The following is a 22,170-nucleotide window of genomic DNA, read 5'->3' as shown; positions in this document are numbered from 1 at the left end:
CTAGAAGAGAGAAAAAAAAATTGCAAGTTATATAAAAGCCAATGATAAAAATTCATAACTATGAACTATGATGGAAATACTCAGGTCAGACCGTATATGTAGAGGTACAACACCATTCTGGAATCTATAGTTCCCTGCACAAAGATGTTGCCTGAATTCTACAGTATTTATTTATTGTCACACACCGCAGAATAGGCCCTTCCGGCCCTTCAAGCTGCGCCACCCAGCAATCTCCTGATATAAACACTAGCCTAATCAAGGGTCAATGACCAATTAACCTACCAACCCCCACGTCTTTGGTCTGCGGGAGGAAACCGGAGCACCCAGAAGAAACTCAGGGAAAACATTAAAACTCCTTACAGACAGTGGCGGTAATTAACCCAGGTTGCCTGTACTGTAAAACACTGTGCTAACCACTACGCTACTTTGCTACCCAGCGTTCTGCAACTACAGAACTTTGAGCAATTCCTGCATTACACCTCCAATTACAAAAAACAGACCTTAAATCTGTGTATTTTTAAGAAAAAGCTAACCACTAACTAAAAAAGAAAAAAAGGAAGGAAAAAAAAATGGGCTGGTTATAGTGTCTATAAAAAGACAAAGAATCATCAGTGGCCCCAACTCCAATCCTCTCAACATACATATAATCAAAACCGGAAAAACAAATAGGATTGGAACAGGGTTGAATTACATCATGTGAAAATATTGAATAAATGGCCTCCAAGTCTTTTCAAATTTAATAGAAGGGTCATATATGACACTTCTAATTTTTTCCAAATTTAGACATAACATAGTTTGAGAAAACCAATGAAATATGGTAGGGGGTTTAATTTCTTTCCAATTCAACAAAATAGATCTTCTAGCTATTAATGTAAGGAATGCAATCATCTAACAAGCAGAAGAAGATAAATGAATTGACTCCATCATTGGTAAACCAAAGATTGCAGTAATAGGCTGGGGTTGTAAATCAATGTTCAGTACCATGGAAATAATATTGAAAATGTCTTTCCAATATTTTTTCAAAAGTGGACATGACCAAAACATATGAGTTAAAGAAGCTATCTCAGAATGACATCTGTCACATATAGGCTATATATGGGAATAAAAACGAGCCAATTTATCCTTGGACATATGAGTCCTGAGCACTACTTTAAACTGTATCAATGACTGTTTAGCACATATAGAGGATAAATTAACTAATTGCAGAATTTTATCCCAATTCTCAATAGGGATAGTAAGGTTAAGTTCTCTTTCCCAATTATTTTTAATCTTATAAAAGGCCTCTGAATGTATTTTCATAATTATATTGTAAACATTTGATGTTACACCTTTCTGAAAAGGATTTAGTTCTAACAATTTCTCCAAAATACCAAAAGAAACAAGATTTGGAATGGTAGGAAGTACAGTGTGAAAAGAAATTCCTAATCTGTAAATATCTAAAAAAAATGAGTTCTAGGCAAATTATATTTATTAGATAATTGTTCAAAAGACATAAAACAATTATCCAAAAATAAATCAGAAAATCGTAGTATACCTTTAGTCTTCTAAGCTGAATAAGCTTGGTCCATAGTAGAGGGATGAAAAAGGAAATCGAATACAATAGGAATTGCTAAGAACAAACTGATTCAACCTAAAAAATTGCCAAAATTGAAACCATATACGTAAAGTGTGTTTGACTATCGGATTGTCAATTCGTTTATGCAATTTAGAAAGAGCAAAGGGAAGAGGAGTCCCTAAAATAGAACCCAATGAAAATCCTTGTACAGATTTAGTTTCCAGATTTACCCAATGAGGGCTAGGAGATAAATCCAAATCCCTTAACCAACAATTCAAATATCGAATATTAATTGCCCAATAATAAAATCTAAAATTAGGCAATGCCAATCCACCTTCCTTCTTTGACTTCTGTAAATATCTTTTACCTAATCTAGCATTTTTATTCTGCCATATATATGAGGAAATTTTTGAATCAACATTGTCAAAAAAGGATTTTGGAATAAAAATTGGTACCGCTTGAAATACATATACTTGGGTAAAATAATGATCTTAATAGCATTAATCTGACCTATCAGAGATAAAGACAATGGTGACCATTTAGTAAACAAACATTTAATCTGATCAATTAAGGGTAAAAAATTAACCTTGAATAACTTCTTATGATTTTTGGTAACTTTAATCCCTAAGTATATAAAAAAAGTCATTAACTAATTTAAAAGGTAAATTTCCATAAATTGGAACCTGTCTAGTTAAGGGGAACAATTCACTCAATTATTAAGATTCAATTTATACCCAGAAAAATTACTAAACTGAGCCAATAATGATATAACTGCAGGAATGGATTTCTCAGGATCAGAAATGTATAATAACAGATCATCTGCATATAATGATAACTTATGTATATCTATCCCGCGAGTAATGCCAAAAATGTTAGGTGATTCTCTAATAGCAATTGCCAAAGGTTCCAGAGCAATATCAAATAATAATGGACTAAGAGGACAGCCTTGCCTGGTACCCCGAAATAAACAAAAAAAGGAGATCAAAATTCAATTTCCCTAAAAAATCATGCATGGTATTATGATCATGAGGAAATTCAGAATGATACAGGGAGGTATAAAAATCTTGAAAAGATTTGTTTATCGCATCATGCTTAACTGTCAGTTCACCATTCTGTTGGCGAATCTTAATAATTTGACATTTAACCAAAGCATTCTTCAATTGGTTAGCTAACAGTTTACCCGATTTATCACTATGTATATAAAAATCACTTCTGGTTTTCATTAATTGATTTTCAATCAAAGATGTAAGTAATAAACTGTGTTCCAGTTGAAGCTCAACCCTTTGTTTGTAAAGCTCCTTACTAGGAACAATTGAATATTTCTTGTCAATTTTTTTAATCTTATCAACCAATAAAAGAGTTTCCTTCTTAATACGTTTTCTCAAACCAACAGAATAGGAGATTAGCTGTCCACGTATACATGCTTTAAAAGTGTCCCAAAGTGTTCCGCAGGAGATTTCATCCATGGAATTAGTTGTAAAGAAGAAATCCATCTGTTCCTTTATAAATTTAATGAAATCCGGATCTTGTAGTAAGGTAGAATCAAATCGCCATTGCTTAATACTAGAAGCTGTGTCCATTAATTTAATAGAAAGTTTCATTGGAGCATGATCAGAGATGGCTATAACGTCATAATTACAACCAATTACAGATGGAATAAAACGAGAGTCAATGAAAAAGTAGTCAATTCTCGAGGAAGAATGATAAACATGTGAGAAAAATGAAAACTTTTTGTCCTCAGGATGTAGAAATCTCCAAATATTGAAAATTCCAATATCAGTCAAAAAAGAATTGATATAAGTGGCCGACTTATTTGGTAAAGTCTGAATGGATATAGATCTATCCAGCAAAGGATTTAAACAACAATTGAAGTCACCACCCATTATTAACATATATTCATTTAGATTAGGTAGAGAAGTAAATAAAGACTTAAAGGAATCAGGATAATGCACATTTGGAGTGTAAACATTAACCACAGCAACCTTATTAAAAAGTAACCTAGTAATTAACAAAAATCTACCATTCGGATCCAAAATGATATCATGTTGAACAAATGTAATAGAGGAGTCAATAAAAACTGAAACTCCTTTTACTTTGGCATTGGAATTCCAATAGTACTGTTGACCCCTCCAAAACTTAAAAAAATGTTGATTGTCCTCTTTCCTCACATGAGTTTCTTGTGCAAAAATAATATGCGCTTTCAGTCTTTGGAATACTTCAAACATCTTTTTCCGTTTAATCGGATGGTTTAAGCCATTAGTATTCCAAGAGACAAAATTAATGGTCTGAGCCATATTTCTAAAATCAACCCTTTGGTATATAAAGAGTTAACCAAAGTATGAACTCATGCACCCGGAAGAGGAACAAAAATAAGTGGAGGAACCAGAAATGACAACACATCGGACATTTTAGTAGTTTGAAATCACTCCAAATGAAAAAACTAATAAAAAGACCTTTTTTTATTCTTTTGTTTTTTTCAACATGATATACCTAGTTTTTTGTTGTTGTTTCGTTTATATGATAGTTGTATCATTCATGATTTGGGAAGACTTAAATATATTGTACTTATTGCTTGTGTATCCTTTTATGGTCATTTTAATTTTGTAATCCCAATAACTATGTATTAATCTTATCATGTTGATATTAATAAAAAGATTGAAAAAGAAAGAAATCTGTGTCTTTTTTTTGGAAAGATGGGGGAAAACAATTTACAATGACCATGAGGGAATGCATGCTGGAGTAATTCAAATGAAATCTTTAAATACTTCTAATATAATCGGCTCTCCTTATCCGTGGGTTCCGCATGCTCAAATGCAACCAACTGCAAATCTCAAAAACCCTGAAGTGCTCTTCCAGCACTTGTTCGATCCTTCAATGGAACGAAGCCTCTGTGTCACCCGAGGGATAACAGTAGATTTGTTTGATGATGCAAAGAGAAAGAAGAAACAGCTTCCTATAACAATGTTTCTAACTAAAGCTTCTGCAATTCTGAAGTCTTGACGTTCAATGCTTGAAGATCCTCAGCCCTCAACCTCCACAGTTCCTGACTTTAGTATTATTGAGCCTCCTCCAAAGTGTCCTTATTCCCTAAACAAGACAGTGTAACAACTACTGTATAGGTCAGGGGTCGGCAACGTTTACCACTGAAAGAGCCAATATGGACTCATTTCCCACAGAAAAAAAAACACTGGGAGCCACAAAACCCGTTTGACATTTAAAATGAAAACACTACATACAATGTTTTTTTTTGCCTTTATGCTATGTATAAACAAACTATAATGTGTTGATAATTGATGAACTCCTGCAGAGAAAACAAAATTACATTTCTGCATGCAACAAAAACATTTTGAACTCCCGAAAAAAAGACGTTGGGTTGAAGGTTACTCCATAGTTAGCCTACCTTGGATCGAAGAATTAAAAGAAAGCGCGCACTGGCGGGCGTCAGGCATTGGCAGTGGTGATGTATATTAATAGCGATAAAAAACACGTTGTAGCGGTGTGCTACACGCAGCACTAAAATAAAGACACTGCAGTCAAAGGTAACTTTATTCGAACTAAACAGCCTTGCTTTAAAGCCTCCCTCAACCTGTCCCCGTGGGCGCGGATGCTCCAAAAGACACGTACTCACAAACCCCCGTAGGCTATCTCCCTTAGCCGGAACGGTGGCTAATTGTGAGCCGGTTCGGATGTGCCAGGAAATGGGGTCTCCACAATGTTTTTAGATTGTACAAGATCACCATAATCTTCAAATTTCGAATTACATTTCAAAAACTAACAAACCACGGGGAGCCGCAGCACAGAGATGAAAGAGTCGCATGCGGCTCCAGAGCCGCGGGTTGCCGACCCCTGGTATAGGTATTACAAGTTTTACTTGTTGTTTGATCATCATTTGTCTCACGTCTCATTCGCTCGCTGCTTGTGTTGTGAGCGAGAGGAACGTGTAGTTTTTTTTCTTGTCAATATTCGCTGAACAAGACAGTGTAACAACTATTTACATAGCATTTCCACTGTATTAGGTCAGTGGTCCCCAACCAAAAAAAGGAAACGATATGATTTGGCGATATGAAATGATATGAGTCAGCTGCACCTTTCCTCATTCTCTGTCACGCCCTCTATTGAACTTGAACGCACACAAGGTCATTACCCATGTGAGGTCATCAGTCACCTAAACACAGTGATACCCTCACGCCAGGGATCACTGGTTGGCCTCGGGTAACCAGCCACCTTGTGCAGCCAGTGGAAGTGCCGTTGCTACTGGTTTGGTTTGGAGTGTGGACAGATGGGTGCCACCTCTAAACCTGTTTAGCATACCAAATGTTATTGGGGAATCTGGTGTTAAAATACTCGCAGACAACCTAATTCAGGCTCAAAGTTTCGTAAGTAGCAGAGCAGCTACCTCATTGCGACCTACTGAAAGTCATCCCTCGAGCCAAACTTATGTCAGCGCCCTGTCGCTCTCCAGACTGCGACCGCTGTGGTCCTGGCGCGGGGACCTCCGGCCCTTACCTTGTCCTCTTATTCCACCCACCACCAGCCCCACCTGGCCAAGGCGTCTGGTGATGGACAGGTGGGAGGCTGAAGCTTGGGCCCAGAGGCTATCTATTGAGGCAATGAAGCCCTCAAAATTGCTTCAGCACAAACCCATTGAGTTTTTTGAGCGGAAAAAACATGAGCAAGCGGGACAGAAGCAAGTGCTAAGAACCACGAAAACTAAATTGTGGAATGGACTGGACATAAGGAACCCCCTATGAGTATCGCTCTCTCCCATCATCCCTTGTCTTGTTGCAGGGAAACAAGCCCAGGGCTCCCACTGATTCAGTGATATTGGTGTTTTGCAATGATTTTATGTGTTCATACGAGGAAAATATGCACTGTGTGTTTAATATCCAAACATTACTTAAAATGTTATGATGTTATTGTCTTATAAGTGACTTATAATTGACTTTCACTATATTCACATGAGGAAAATATGTGCTGTGTGTTTAATATTAAACTCCTCAGATAAACCCTTTTAGAACCAAAATTGAGTGTATTAGCCACTTATAAGTGACTCATAGTTGACATATCACCTATATTCCAGTCGTGATTAACACCCCCCACCATCGGCCGGTCCATAAGAATGTTGTCAATATTAAACCAGTCTGCGGTGCAAAAAAGGTTGGTGACTCCTGTAATAGGTGTTATAAGTTCTGTACTCTAGAGACGATTGGAAGCTTTGCTCGCCTCGCATCTTGTTCATTCATTGCTTGTGTTGTGAGCAAGAGGAACATGTACAGTTTTTTGTCTTGTCAATATTCCCTAAACATTACAGTATAACAACTATTTACATAGCATTTACATTGTATTAGGTATTATAAGTAATCTAGAGATGATTTAAAGTATACAGGAGGATGTGCGTAGGTTATATGCCAATACTATGCCATTTTATATAAGGGACTTGAGCGTCTGCATTTTTTGGTGTCCATGGGTGGGGGGGGGGGGGGGGGGGGTCTCCCGGAACCAATCCCTCGCAGATAAGGAAGGCCTGATGTATGTTAGATAACAAAACAATGTCTGAAATTACAGATCTTCCTTCATACTTTTTGGTACAAATTATACATGCAAAAAAAAAATGTTTTTCTTCCTCATCCCACTCCAAATCTATTCATGAATATTCAATACTATCATTCTTATGCACCCAACCACGCAACTGGAAAAGATCTTCTGTTTCAATATAATGTCCTTATTCAACAACTGAGTGAAGAATTTTAGCACAAGTTAAAATCAACTACACTTCAAAAGTAATTTGTTGGAAGTGAAGCAATTTGAAGACTGAACATCTAAATATCCAGTGTAAGCTAAGTGACATTTCTTTCAATTCTGGATAAATCATTAAGGCCCATATCTGACTCTCTTACTAATCAAGAGTAGGAGGTTCAGAAAAAAATTATGTTATTGAAATAAAAGATGGACTTCTGAATTTCAGGCCTTACACAAGACTAGAATGTGGAATCAGAAATCAGGGGCACAGTTAAAGAGTAAGTCTCAGATGGAGCAAATTTACTGGAAAGCAGCACAAAATGGAATTTGTGTAACTCTGGAGAGCGAGATAACCTTTAAACTATCAAGGCACTGACACACCCTACTGTGATTGAAGAGCCATGGAGTTCAAAGTTATATCTGTAAGAATCCTATATTCAAACCAGCTTAGTACAATTATATGTGCAGAAGATTAGTGCCGATGTGTACTTGATGATCAGCATGGACATGGTGAGTGTAAGATACCGTGTCCGTGTTGTTTGACGATAACACTATGATTCTTTGAGAGGAAGGATATTTTGGGACACACCAACCAGACTAAGCTACTAAGATTGCTTCTGCAGTCCAGTTCTCAGTCCTTAGTCTGGTAGGTTGTAGTTCAAGTCCTTATCTTGGATTTCTGCTTCCATCATTTTTCAGTGGGTTCCAGGCCTTAGGAACCTTTTCCGTGGAAAAACTGTTTATTCAACTCCTGTCTAATCCTTGTACTAACTAAATGAAATGTACTTATCCCTACCAAGGGAACTAAGTCAATTCCTGTCTTGGCATCTCATTGGTTTTATATCCCAATCAAATCTACGCTCATCTTCCTCTGTTCCAAAGGAAAGCAAAAAAAAAGTACAGGTAAAAATTTATTGCAATATTTTCTTCTTAGGCACAATAAAGTCCTAAGATCACTGATGAACTTCATCACCAAGGGTACGTGTCTGTATCATGTGCCTAACAATGAACAATGAGGCAGCAATGCAGCATAGCAGTTAGCGTTAACTTTTCAGCACCAGCCATTAGGATTCAATTCCCACCATTGTTGTTAAAGGATGTTACCTGGGTTTCAGCACTTAAGTTACAGAGAAAGGTTGAACAAGTTAGGTCTCTATTCATTGGAGCGTAGAAGGTTGAGGGGGGATTTGATCGAGGTATTTAAAATTTTGAGAGGGATAGATAGAGTTGACGTGAATAGGCTGTTTCCATCGAGAGTAGGGGAGATTCAACGAGAGGACATGAGTTAGGGGGCAGAAGTTTAAGGAAAACACGAGGGGGTATTTCTTTACTCAGAGAGTGATAGCTGTATGGAATGAGCTTCCTGTAGAAGTAGTAGAGGCCAGTTCAGTTGTGTCATTTAAGGTAAAATTGGATAGGTATATGGACAGGAAAGGAGTGGAGGGTTATGGGCTGAGTGCGGGTAGGTGGGACTAGGTGAGATTAAGAGTTCGGCACGGACTAGGAGGGCCGAGATGGCCTGTTTCCGTGCTGTGATTGTTATATGGTTATATGGTTAAAAAAGTTATATGTTCTCCCTGTGACTGCAGGGGTTTCCTCCGGCCACTCCAGTTTCTCCCACATTCTCAGAAATACAGATTAGTAAGGGTTAGTAAATTGGTGCCATAAGCAGAGCAACATTTGCGGGCTGCCCCCAGCACATCCTTCGACTGTATTGGTCATTGATACAAAATGATGCATTTCACTGCATATTTTGATGTTCAGATGCATACAGTACATGTGAGAAATAAAGCTACTCTTTAATCCTAACCACATTTTTTTTCTGAACCTCAATCATTCTTTAATTTCCAAACACAAACTCCCACCCCATCTATTTCAAAGAATGACATGATGATAAAAAAACATTAGGCATTGCTACTAAACACAAAAATATAACTGCAGATGCTGTGGATCAAAGAATACGTACACAACGCTGGAAGAACTCAGCAGGTCAGGCAGCATCCATGAGAAAAGAGTAGCCAACATTTTGGGCCGAGACCCTTCATCAGGAATCCCTCCCCCTCCATTCGGGTCTCAGCCCAAAACGTTGGCTACTCTTTTCTCATGGATGCTGCCTGACCTGCTGAGTTCTTCCAGCGTTGTGTATGTATTCTAGGCATTGCTACTATCTGTCTCACAATAAGAAAACAATGTGCATTCACATATCTCACGACCACAGAAACTACTGAAGCATGGAACAGCCAATGATAAACTGCATAAAACTAAGCATCTTTCTTGAGCATTGCAAGCTCCCACTAAGAGTAAAGTAATGCAACCAGAATGATGTGAGGGCCAGGACAGACATGCTACTTTCGAAACAATGCTAAGGGATCTTCCACATCCATCAAAAACTTTAGATAGGACTTTGCTTTAATATTTCATCAAAAAGCAGCAATCGCTGGCTATGTTGCATTTCCTCAGTAACATATTAGATGACCCCCTTAAATTTTTCTGCACAAGTCTCAGGAATTGTATGTGAACCTTCTGAGGAGACAAATATTATTTGCCAGCAAATTTAACTTGAGTCTTCACAACAGTGTCAAAGGTCCCAAGAATATTAAATGGAAATCAAAATGAAGGGGGTCGGAAAGGCAGAGTGCTGAAATTGCTGTTAAAATTGTTGTCTCTTCAACAAGGACCCACTTATGAACAAGTGAATTAGATACATCTCTTCACACATCATGAGGACCTCTTCCAACCAGAATTAGCAGCTCAATGCAAGGACTGGTGAAGTAGATGAAAGCTAAAGTGCCAACAGAAATCAGGTGATGTGATGCAGTTAGAGCAAATGAAGGAGAGCACCGACTATATTGTATGTAGAGGGAATCAACGACAAAACCAGAAACCGGCATGAGGGGAAATACAGAAAAAATGTGAGAAGATGAGGAGCAGATATTAGAGTTACAGATAATAAATTGAGAGATGAAAGGAAAAGAGTGCCAATGATCCAAAGGGCAGAATGAGAAATGTGGTTCAGGGATAATTAGAGATGACTGGTAAAAGGAAAAGGCTGCTCAGCTGTATGCCAGATTAACTAAAATGCTGTCAATGTTCACATCCTGTGAATGAATACATTGTGAAAGAAGGTGGGAACCGATAATTGCAGGTGATTAGAGACAGATCACAGAGGAAGGGACAGCATATCGGGAGGCAAAACTGGAGGTAGATCACACAGGAGGAAGGGAAGATGAATTTATGAGAATAGGGTATTTGTTCCAAAAGAAGGCAGACCACATTAGAGGTGTAGGCAACAGGAGAGGAGGAAGGTGACAGCGGAAAGCGTACATGCAGGAAATAGAAGAGACTGCAGAAGGAAGATCACCTAAAGGAGAGGATGCAGAGGAAGGAAGAAACCACAGATGGGTGGGAGGGGAGCAAATTATCTAGGATGGAAAGGTGAGATCAGATGCATGGGGAGTTGGAATCAGGCAGAATGAGAACAGAATTTAATAAAACTATGCACAATATGTTGAGGAGTAAATCAGAGCAAGGTAGGAAGAATCACAAAATGAGGGAGGGGAGGGTATCAAAATGAAGTTGAAGAAAATGAAGAGGAGAGAGAGGTCCCACAGGAGGAGCAATGGTAAAGATTCTATAGGGAGTCGACATAGGTGGGCAAAACTCTCACTCGAAGAGTAGGGTGGGGGTGTCATACAATGGGAAAGATTCATTGGTGAAAGTAGAATAAACCACACAAATAAAAATCTCTGTGAATGGGGAAATTAAACCAAGGATCATATAAGAGAGGACAAGGATGACACAAGAGGTACAAGTGTGTTGTGCAGCAGTGTAGATCAGAGAGTGGAGAGGCATTCTGTAACAGGAAGAAGGAACACATGAGAGGCTGAATCATGCAACTGAAGGAAGAGCTTTCAGGACAGAAAGTGAAATCCCCCAGGAAGGAACTTGGGGAATCACAAGAGGAAAATCCTTTAAGAGAGGGTGGGGAGTGGCCAAAGAGAAGAGAGAGAGATTGCATGGGAGTGTAAGGAGCAGCTCACAGAAGGGTAGAGTAGAACATTCAGACACAACAACCTCCCCCCGCAGTGAAGAAACATGGAGTTTCATTCACACAGGACAGGGCATCATGAACATTGTGGAGAGGATGAACAATGGGAGAAAATATCAAAAGCCTTGGAATTATTCAAGAGGTGATACCTTACCATAACGCTCTCCAACAAGATGGCAGGAGGAAGGGACTTGACAAAGGGGAGGTGCTAAGGGATTCACAGACCGAAGGGGAGTGTAGCGATCACAGACAGATAGGCAATGATTTCAAAATATGAAGACATGAAAAGGGGGACATAAGCAGAGCTGGGGACAAATCACAGGTGCAGCAAAGGTGGTCATTTGCAAGGGAGGAAGAGAGATTTAAGAGTGGGGAAGGTGTTATCAGAGAACTTGGGGCACCAAAGGGTGGGGGAAAATCAGAAGGGAGAGGGTACAAGGGAATCTGATGGGGGAAGAGGGTGGGGGAGGGATATCAGAGAGGTATCAGAGTGGTATCTGGGGCAGGCAGGAAGGTGGATTGGAATAGGTTAGAGGTCAGGGAAGGGGCTGGGATACAAAGGGGATCAGATGGAGGGCAGAAAGGAAAGTAAAAATGCGGAGAGGGGATAGGATGGCGGAATCAAAGGGCAGCAGAATCAGTAAGGAGAGGGAATCACAGGGTGAGGGAATTGAGAGAAAGATGGGGGAATCAAAGGAAGAGGGGATTGAGGAATCAAAGAGAGGATCAAGGTAGGGTGGTAGGATTTACTGGGAGGGATTTCAGATGAGGGGCAAGGGCAAAAAAATGTGAATAGAGATTATGGAGGGGGCAACCAGGTGAATGGAGGGCAGGGAAGGGGAAATCAGAGGGGGTGAGGAAGGGAGTTTGGAGGGAAGTAGTTGGCAGCGAGGGAATATCTGTGGAAGGGGTACAGAAGGCAGAGGGGGAAATCAGAGGAAAGTGGGGTAGAGAGCAAGGGAATGTGGAGGGGGTTAGGACATAAAGGGAAAATCAGATGGAGATAATGGGACAGGGGTTAGAATATGGGAACCAGGGGTAACAAGGCAGGGAGTGGGGGAAGTCAGTGGGGGAAATAGAGGGTAGGGAGGTGGGTCCACAGTGTGGCAAGGAAGGAAGATCAGTTGAAGGGTAGGCAGGGGCATTGATGGCAGGAAGGGGGGAATCAGAAAGAGAGGGATTGGTGGGAGGGAGTGAGAACATAGGGAGAGGGAGGTGTAGGGGGATCAAAAGTTGAGAATAAAACATGTTCACAGGGCAGGAATGGGGGATAGAGATCAGCGATGAGATGTCAGAGGGAAGAACAGTGGTGGGGCGTGGAGGGCAAGGAAGATAGAATCAGAGGGTATAAATGGCAGGTGCGAATCAGTGGAAAGGAGATAAGAGGGAACTATCACAGGGAGGGTTGTATAGAAGGTTCAGAGGGTAATACAGGGTTGGGAGGGAAACCAGAGGGGATAGAGAGTGTGGAGGGTATGGTCAGAGGGAGGGAGATAGAAGGTGACAAGGGGAAATCAGAGGAGGATTATAGAGGTGGGGAGGGGGTATCAGAGATCAGAAGGAGTAGAAGGTGTGATCAGAGAAAGGGGGTAAAACTAGAGGGGGAAACAGAGGGAGGCCAGAGAAGATGAGAGGCAAGCAGAATCACAGGGAGGGTTCAGGGGGCAATAAAGGGTGGGGATAGAGGGTATGATCAGATGGAGGGAAGTAGACGATAAGGAGAATCTGAGAGAGGGTTATAGAAAGGGGAAATGGATATGGAGTTATGGGGGATCAGGGAGCGTGGAGGGGGATAAAACTGTGGAAGGGGATCAAAGGAAGGGGGAGCATCACAAAGAAGCGCTGCCGATCGCAGTGTGTGAGGCGGGGGGGGGAGATCGCACTGGAAGGAGGGGGCGAGTTCACGGACGGGTGTTTGCTGGGGAATCCTGTGAGGGCCGCCGCCTCGGATTGCCGGCTCTGCCCTGCCCGTCCTCCCCCACCTCTCTCTCTCTCCGCTCTCACCTCCTCTTGTCTCGGAGCCGCAGCTGCTGCCAGGCTGCCCCATGACGTCAGCGGAGCTCCCGCCACGCCTCCCGCGCGCGCGCGCTTGCTGGCTGTCTGGCTCGTGCAGGGTGACGCGAGGGGGGCCACGAGACTCGAGGGTTGTGAGCGAAAGGAAAAGCCCGGGCTGGTCGGGAACGGGGCCGGCGCCCGAGTTCCCCCCACGGGAGGGCCCGCCCGCATACCTCGGAGTGACGGATATCCCGGAGGTTCCTCGCTGTCAGGTCACGTCGTGTCCTTCGCGCACATACATACACACACTGGGCTTTCCCATGGCTTGGGGACCACCCCCTCCCCACAACCAGCGTCCACCGCCGCACTCAGAGTCCCGGGCATTTACCCCCAACTCTCTCTCCTCAATTAGTGGGCGGTGCTCTGCAAAGTCCCTCCGCCTCAGCGACAAGTGAAGGCCCCGCCGCTTGTTCCCATCGCTGCAAGCCGGAGGGGAAGGTGGAGCGACCTCCTGGCCTCCCCCTTCCCTGGGCCAGCGGCCAATAGAGGCGGTGTTCGTTCGCCGCTTGGTCAAGGTGTCGTTACCCTACGAGTGCCTTCGATCCGGAAGCAATCAAGCGGCGGCTGCCGCGACCTTCCGCAGTGTACGGGCCCCAAGCTGATACAGACTGAGGCCGGGTTCCTGCTGTTGGTGTGTTGGTGCCCGACCTCGGCGTAATTCGGAGCACCGTCCCGGCATAATTTGTGGGGACGCATTCAAATTACAGAGCAAACACAAAGTACACTGCAGATGCTGTGGTGCGCTTCTTTGCAGGGTGGGAGGTGTATTTTTTTTTAGTTTTAAGGATGTTACCTTCGAATTGTTTACTCAACGGTTGCAAATATTTCTGAATTTTCCAGTTTACATGTCAGCTTCCGATAAGAGTGAAACCAAGCAGAAGTTTTCGCCTGCTTCTTGAACTTCTGTGGGTGACAAACATTTTAAGGTTCCCATTTGTACCAAAATTTGCACTGCAATAAAGGCATTGGATACCCATTATGTTAAATAATCAGCAATAACAACACTTCTAATCCAAGACTCAGCTAGTTTTTGCTGTGCACCAAGCCGCTACCATGTACTAACAGTTATTGGGAAATCTCAAGTAATGTAACAAACTAATTGCGTAAATAAATATTTCACATTGAACGGTGACATCTTTGTATGCTATTATATAATTTCATTTTTTATGGATAAAGTATAGTTTTGACAAATCTTTCTGCAAGAATATTTGTCCCCTCTATTTCAGATGCAAACAGTCCCTTCTGTACAGAACCTAATTTTTCATCTCCTTAATCATGTGTTAAACTATTCTTCCTATTTCTGACTTCACTTGCACGTGGCATAGTAGCAATCCTGAAATCACAATCGTGGAGGTCCTGTCCTTTAACATAGTACCTAATTCCCTGAAATCACTCTGCAGGACCTCATCACACCTCCTACCTATGTCATTGGTACCAACATGGACCACAACCTCTGGCTGCTCAACATCCCATTTAAAAATGCTGTGAACTCAATGCGAGATGTCCCTGACTATGGCATCTGGGATACAACATACCATCTTGTTCTTGTCCACAGAACATCCTGTCTATTCCCCTAATGCAGGGATTCCCAACCTTTTTTATGCCATGAACTAATATAATTAACCTGTGTACTCCAGGTTTGGAACTTCTGCCCTAATGATTGAATGCCTTATTGCTACAGCTGGCCTCTACTCCCCCATTCCCTTCCAAGCTACAGAGACCTAACTGCTGAGGCTTTCCTCTGCTAGATCAGCCCCCAACAATATCCAAAGGGAGTTGTTGAGAATGGCCTCAGGTATAGTCTGAACTAGCTACCTATCCCTTTTTTCCCTCCTGGCAGTCACCCAGTTACCTTTGTCCTACACATTGAGTGTAATTACCTCCTTGTATGTCCTGTTGATCAACCCCTCAGCCTCCTTAATGATCTGGAGTTCATCCAGCTCCAGCTCCAATTCCTGAACATGGTCTGTAAGAAGCTGCAACTGGATGCACTTCTCCAGGGTGTAGTCATTAAGGAGACTGGAGGTCTCCCTGCCTGGCAACCCCACTGCTCTCACTGTACAATAAGAATAAAAGTATTTGATGTTGTGCGATGAAGGGAACTTATTGTTAAGGAACTCTTTGGAGGCAGTGAGTGTAAAATGATATAATTCACTCTGCAATTTGACGGAAAGAAGCTAAATTAGTGTCAGTATTACAGTTGAACAAAGGTAACTGCAGACACAGGAGAGTGGAGCTGGCCAAAGTTGGTTGGAAGGGGACCCTAGCAGGGATAATGGTAGAGCAGCAATGGCAGAAGTTTCTTGGATAATTCAGAAGATGCAGGATTATTTCATCCCAATATAGAAGCATTCAAAAAGGAGGATATGGCAACCATGGCTGCCAAGAGAAGTCAAAAGATAAAAGCAAAAGTGAGGGTGCACAATATTGCAAGATTTAGCATGAAGGTAGAGGATTGGGAAGCTTTTTAAAAATTAACTAAAAAAAAGCATTAAGGGGAGAAAAGATTAAGCATGAAGGTAAGCTAGCTAATAATATAAATGATACCAAAAGTTTTTTTCAGATAAGTAAAGAGTGAAATGAAAGAATGGATATTAGACCAATGGAAAATTATGCTGGAGAAGTAGTAATGAGAACAAAGAAATGGCATTCAAAGTATTTTATCTCAGATGTCACTGTAGAAGACACCAGCAAGGTGCCAGAAATTTGAGAAATCAGGTGGCAGAAGTGAATGAAGTCACTATTACTAAGGCAAAGGTGCTTGGGAATCTGCAAGTTCTGAAGATGAATGAGTCATCTGAACAAGACAATGGATGAGATTGTGGAGGCATTAGTAAGATACACGAGAGTCAGAAATGGTTCCGGAGTACAGGAGAATTTCAAATATTACTTCAGACTTTAAAAACAAAACAGACGCAAAAGGCAAGATATAATAGGCCAATTAGCTTGACTTCAATGTTTGGTAAGATTTAAGGGTCCATTATTAAGGATGAGATTTCAAATTACTTGGAAGCACACGATAAAATAGGTCAAAGTCAGCATGGTTTTCTTAAGGCAGGGGTTACCAACCTCGGGTCCATGGACCCCTTACTTAATGGGAATACTTAATACTTAAGTATTACTTAATACTCTGTGGCATAAAAAGTTGGGAGCCTCTGCCTTAAAGGGAATTCTTTGAGAAGACAACAGGCAGGATAAACAAAGGAGAGTTAGTGGATGTTGATTAGTTTAATTGTTAAAAGCACTTTGATAAGGTACCACACTTGAGACTGCTAAACAAGATAGAAGGTTTTCAAAGAAAAGGTATAGCAATAAAGATTGCTAACTGGCAGAAGGCAAAGAAGGGGATAAATGGGACCTTTTCTGATTGGCTGCTGATAAAGGGTAGGTGAAGTCTACTACTTTCATATTGTATGTTAAATATTCAGATGATGGAAATGATGGCTTTGTGGCCAAGCTTGTAGATGATACAAAGATAGTGACAGATAGTGTTGAGAAAGAAAGACATTTGCAGGAGAACTTGGACAGGGAGGGAGAATGGACTAAAAAGGGGAATGAATTGTAGGGCAGTGTGTGGGCATAGACTATTTTATAACTAAGGAGCAAATTCAGAAATTGGAATTGCAAAGGAATTTGGGAATCCCCATGTAGGATTCCCTAAAGGTTGAGATGGTAGGAAGGAAGGTAAATGCAATTTATTTTTAGGGCTATGATATAAGCAGCAATGTAATACTGAGGCTTTATAAGGCATTGGTCACGCCACATTTGGAGTATAGTGAGTAGTTTTGGGCTACACACTGAAGGAAGGATGTGTTGGCATTGGAGAGAGTTTATTCAAATGATTCCAGGGATGAAGGGGTTAACACATACTTACTGTAATTCACAGTTTTTTCTATTAGTATGCATTGCATTTTACAGCTGTTGCAAAGATAAGAAATTTCACGACATTTGCCAGTGATATTAAACCTGATTCTGATTAAGATTCTTCAAATTTTGAGTGAGTGGACAAAACTTCAGCAATTGGAATATAACCTAGGAAAGCGTGAGGTCATGTACCTCAGCAGGAGAAACAAAGGATGACTGTTATCTAAATGAAGATTGGTGTACAGTGAGGGTGCAATGCAGAGGGATTTAGGTCTTGCGCATGAGTTGCAAATTCTTAGAATGCAGATGCAGCAAATAATTAAATGGCACATCAGTTTTTATTGATGGACAATCACTGGAATTTAAAAATAGAATGTATTGTTACATTTTGCTGAGGCTGAGGTTGAAGCTCTGTCTATAATTTTAGTCACCTTTCTTTTGCTCATGTTCTGTTGAAATGTATACTGAAAATGGTCAAATGGTAATTTTTTAAGGGATTGATTGCTGGTTAAACTTCTTGCTTCAGCCCATTAGGATTTTGCAAGGCATTTTTGAGGATATCATTTGAGGAAACATTTTATCCTGACGTGGCTTGTTCATGAAGTGTAAGAAGATCTTTGCTGAAGATTTTGAGGATACTTTGTAAGCATACCACTCTAGAAATTCTAAATAGTAACATGAAACCCATGCTGTATGTTTGGACCTGCACTAACGTAAATATTATATTGCTATTTCACCAAATATTTCTCATTCCACCAAGATGTAATACTGAGCGTCATAGGAAGTCATTCCTGCCTGTGGCCATCAAACTTTAAAACTCCTCCCTCAGAGTATCAAACACCCTGAGCCAATAAGCTGGTCCTGGACTTATTTCCACTTGGCATGATTAACAATATTATTTAATTATTTATGGGTTTATATTGCTATATTTCTACGCTATTCTTGGTTGGTGCGGCTGTAACAAAACCCAATTTCCCTCGGGATCAATGAAGTATGTCCGTCTGTCTGTCTGTCAACATGCAACTTTTTCTTTCTCCTGCTAACGAGCAGTTCACTGTGCTTGCTGGATCAATGCAAGCACCTGCTGATTCCATCTTGTATTAAATGATGCAAGACTCCAACCACTAAAAGGCACCTCCCTTCCAATTCACAACATTACTGGAAATGGTTATGTTACTTTTCAAATCATTGCAAAGAGGCACTGCAAGGGAAGGAGTGTGCCTTCTGATTTACATACAGACCTTCATACAATTATGGACAAGGCGACATGTCCTCTGTTCTATGTATATCAGGAGAGTTCAAAGAGTGGACATGATACTGGAAACATCAACAGAAAATGCTGCATAGATTAGACCATAGGAGATAAGACATAGGACCAGAATTAGACTATTTGGCCCATTGAGTCTGCTCCACCTGATGCTTTATTTTTCTGTCCCTCAACCCCATTTCCTGACCTTCTCCCCATAACCTTTGATGCCTTGTCCAATCATGAACCTAAGTATCTCTGCCTTAAGTACACTCAACAACATGGCCTCCACAGCTGCATGTGGCAACAAATTCCACAAATTGACCACTGTCTGGGCTAAAGAAATTTCTCTACATCTGTTTTGAATGGATGCCCCTCTCTCCTGAGGCTGTGCCTGCTTGTCCTAGACTTTCCTGACATGGGAAATATCCTTTCCACATCTTATTCTGTCTTGGCCTTTCAACATTTGAAAGATTTCAATGAGATCCTCCGTCATCCATCTAAATTCCAGCGAGTACAGAACCAGAGCCATCAGACGTTCCTCGTATGATAACCCTTTCATTCCTGGAATCAACCTTGTGAATCTCCTCTGGATCCTCTCCAATACCAGCACATCTCTTCTAAGATGAGGGGCTCAAAACTGTACATAATACTCGAGGTGAGGCCTCACCAGTGCCTTATAAAGCCTCAGTATCGCATCCCTGGTCTTGTATTCTAGACCTCTTGATATGTATGCTAACATTGCATATGCCTTCCTCACCAGCAACTCAACCTTTAGAGTGTTCTGCAGAAGGATTCCCACGTCCCTTTTCATCTTAGAAGTTTGGATTTTCTCTTTTATGTTTTAGAAAATAGTCTGTGCATTTGTTTCTACTACCAAAGTGCATGACGATCCATTTTCCAACATTATTTCATTTGCCACTTTCTCATTTTTCCCCAGAAACGTACACCTTCATTGTTTTGCTGGCATCCCTGCCAGCAACTCCTTCCAATTCACTTTGGCCAACTACTCATTGTGATCATTGGTTCTTAAGGGTTTTACCTTAAGCTCCCTAATTGTCTCTGGTTCATTACATAACACCCAATCCAGTATAGCTGATCCCCTAGTAGGCTCAACGAAAAACTACTCTAAAAAGCCACCTCTTAGGCATTCAACAAACTCACTCTCCAGTATGTTACGGGCAGGGACCTAGCACCTACCTCTCCTCAGGACCATAGCCTTCCCAATCCATGAGGTATTGGAGGCTATGGCCCTGGCTATGAACGTTCAGCAGTTGATGCACCATGAAGTCCTCTAACCCATCGATGAGCCATGGGGGATGGGGGGGGTGTCGACAGGACACAGGGGGTGACTCAGGAAAGGCTTGATGCTGGACACATGGAAGGTGGGATGAATGCGGCGGAGAGGTGAGGGGAGCTTGAGACAGATGGCAGAAGGGCTGATGACTTTAGCAATGGGAAAGGGGCCAATGAAGCAAGGGGTGAGCTTGCAGGAATTAACCTTGAGGGGCAGGTTTCAGGTTGAAAGCCACACACGCTGTCCCTGACAGTAACATGAGGCCTTGGAGTGATGGTGGTCAGCGTGACGCTTGATCCTAGCAGGGGCACGGAGAAGGGCAGAGTGAGTACATCATGTCTGCTGACAATGGCAGATGAATGCCTCAGCAGATGGAACACCAACCTCCACCTCCTAGGCAAGAAACAGTGGAGGTTGGTAGCCAAGGCAACACTCAAAGGGAGACAGACTGGTGGATGAGGATGGCTGAGAGTTCATTCAGTCCCCGGTAATCAGTGCATGGATTCAAGGAACCGCACTTCTTTTCAACAAAGGAAAAACTGGCACCAGCAGGGGATGAAGACGGCTGGATGATGCCTGCAGCCTGGGACTCTTGAATGTATTTATTCATGGCTTCTGTTACAGGTACAGACAGGGAATACAGCTGGCCCCTTGGGTAGATGTACCAGGCAAGAGGTTAATGGCACAATCATATGGAAAATGAGGCAGCAGGGAAGTGGCCCAGGGCTTACTGAACACAGCTTTGAGGTCCATGTATCCAGGAGGGATGGCACTAAGTTCCGGAAATTCCTCGGGGGTGGGGATCTTGCCTTGGAGGCAAAGGGATCTGAGCATGGTGGAAGCAGTGGGAGTGACAGAATGGGCTCCAGCCTACAATCTTGTGACTGAGCCAGTCAATGTGGGGGTTGTGTTTAACTAACCAGGTATGGTTCAGAACAATGGGAGTTTGAGGAGGGTCAATAACATAAAGGGTTAACTCTTCATGATGGTTGCCAGATAAACTGAGACTCACCGGTGCCATGACATGAATGATGTTAGCCAGTCTCGGACCATTCAAGGCGTAGGACATCAATGGTGACTGGAGAGCAGATGTGGGTAATCCCCACTAGGCAGCCAAGCCAGAATCAATAAAACACCCCTCCACACCAGAATCGACCAAGACAGAGACTGCTCACAGTTGGACGCTCCTCTCCAGAGAAGCAGGTATGAGAATGAGTGATGTTGAGGAGGCCGGACAGGGGTCACACTCACCAATACTCCTTATCCTACTGGTGAGCGCTTGGCTTTTACTGACAGGTGGAGATGAAATGGCCTGTTTGGCCACAGTACAGACAGAAGCAGGTGCTGGTTCTCTTTTGTCTTTCAGCCAGTGTCAGGCGGATATGGTCAACATGCGCAGCCTTAGCCTTGAGAATGGGAATTGGAGATGGGGGCAAATGGCAGGGCAATATAGACTGATGAGCTTGGAAATCACCCAGTGCCCTCTGGAACCCTTCCCTCTGCGGCGCTGCTGAAGACGAATATCAATATGGATGGCCAAGTCAACTAGGGCTTCAAAGGTGGCAGGAAGGTCCTGGGTGACCAGTTCATCTTTGATGGCTTCAGGAAGGTGTTGTATTGTGCCTCCAAGTTCCAGCTGCTGGAGGTGGCTAGGGTCCAGAACTCTCTGGCGTAATTTGACACAGATCTGCGCCTCAGTGCATGTGCAGCATTTCATGGCAGCCTCTCTCCCATGTTTGGAGCAATCAAACACTGTTCTCATCTCAGAAAATAACTGAAAACTAATGCAGAAAGGGAAGCCTGCCTCCCAGACAGCTGTTCCCCATTCTCTCACCGGACCAGACAGTTGAGTGATGTCATAGGCTTCCTTGGCTTGATCAGTCAGCAATGTTGTTGGTTGTTATTCAAAAACGAGGGTGAACTGGGAAAGAAAAGAGCAGTAGGTACCAGGCTCACCCGAGTACATTTCTGGAGGAGGCAGACAGGGCTCTTGGACAGGAGGATCAAATGAGGACATGGAGGTCAGGGTGGAAGATGCAGTCACAGAATGTTGATGGACATTCTAGGGCAGCTGGAATGACTGAGTATGGGCCCCAAGATTGACTACATCATCAGGAAGTGACTCCGCTGCCCTGAACGCAGACTCCAGCTGGTTCTGATGTCTCACCAGCATCAGTCCCTGGTGTTCCAGGATAGCTCTCAGACGACCAGGATCTGCTGGATTCATTCTGACCAGATTGTACTGTCAGGATGCTGATGCAGGGACCCAATTGCAGACCAAGTACTGTGCGCACTATGATATTTACTGAGTAGCAAATTGGGAGGGGGGGGCAACAAAGCCAGTGTCAAAATTCGGGCAGAGATCA

At 42.3% G+C, this 22,170-nt stretch overlaps 1 protein-coding gene across 4 annotated transcripts in view; it reads right to left on the bottom strand.

The window, feature by feature from the left end:
• The window catches only part of hivep1 (HIVEP zinc finger 1), a 263,351-nt gene extending 248,911 nt beyond the window's left edge, over positions 1-14,440 (bottom strand). For 2 of the 4 annotated variants that reach the window (XM_059945577.1, XM_059945580.1), the window contains exon 1: positions 13,571-14,440. The gene's annotated coding sequence lies outside the window, so the exon portion shown is untranslated. Of the gene's footprint in view, positions 1-13,346; positions 13,400-13,570 lie in introns of those variants that run through there. The other 2 variants (XM_059945579.1, XM_059945578.1) reach the window with 2 other exon arrangements.
• Positions 14,441-22,170: the final 7,730 nt, after the last annotated feature.

The sequence above is a fragment of the Hypanus sabinus genome, chromosome 20, assembly GCF_030144855.1.
Source record: "Hypanus sabinus isolate sHypSab1 chromosome 20, sHypSab1.hap1, whole genome shotgun sequence".
Lineage (NCBI taxonomy): Eukaryota > Metazoa > Chordata > Chondrichthyes > Myliobatiformes > Dasyatidae > Hypanus > Hypanus sabinus.
This window is presented reverse-complemented; position numbering and strand designations above follow the sequence as displayed.